Below are 424 nucleotides of genomic sequence, written 5' to 3' on the forward strand. Positions count from 1 at the left end.
AGGCACAGTCTGCAGTGACCTTTCATCTGCCTGGTTCTTCTGCAGATCTCGGGCAGGGGCTGCTGTGCCAGCCCAACTCCAAGACCAACAGAGCCGCGTCAGGCCACGCCATGACGACGATGTCCTGTGGCCCAGAGTTACTACCCTCTGGAGTGGCCATTTGAAGCCCCCACTTCTTCAGAGCTCAGATTTCGCCTAGTAAAGGAAGAGAGGGACCATGGTTGCTCCTCTCGATGCCCCTATAGGTACTTGGGGGACAGTTGTCTGGTCCCAGTCCTCCAGCCTGGCTACTTGGATTTCTTGTGCAACTAGACCACCCACCAAGGGCTTTCCTCTTACACACCAGGAAACTGAAAAGATAGACCAACATATACCCCCAAAACAGCTATTGCGCCCACTCTGGGGACCGGTGCAAGTCCTAGAA

The sequence above is a fragment of the Peromyscus californicus genome, unplaced genomic scaffold, assembly GCF_007827085.1.
Source record: "Peromyscus californicus insignis strain IS unplaced genomic scaffold, ASM782708v3 Scaffold_3__1_contigs__length_106647218, whole genome shotgun sequence".
Taxonomy (NCBI): Eukaryota; Metazoa; Chordata; class Mammalia; order Rodentia; family Cricetidae; genus Peromyscus; species Peromyscus californicus.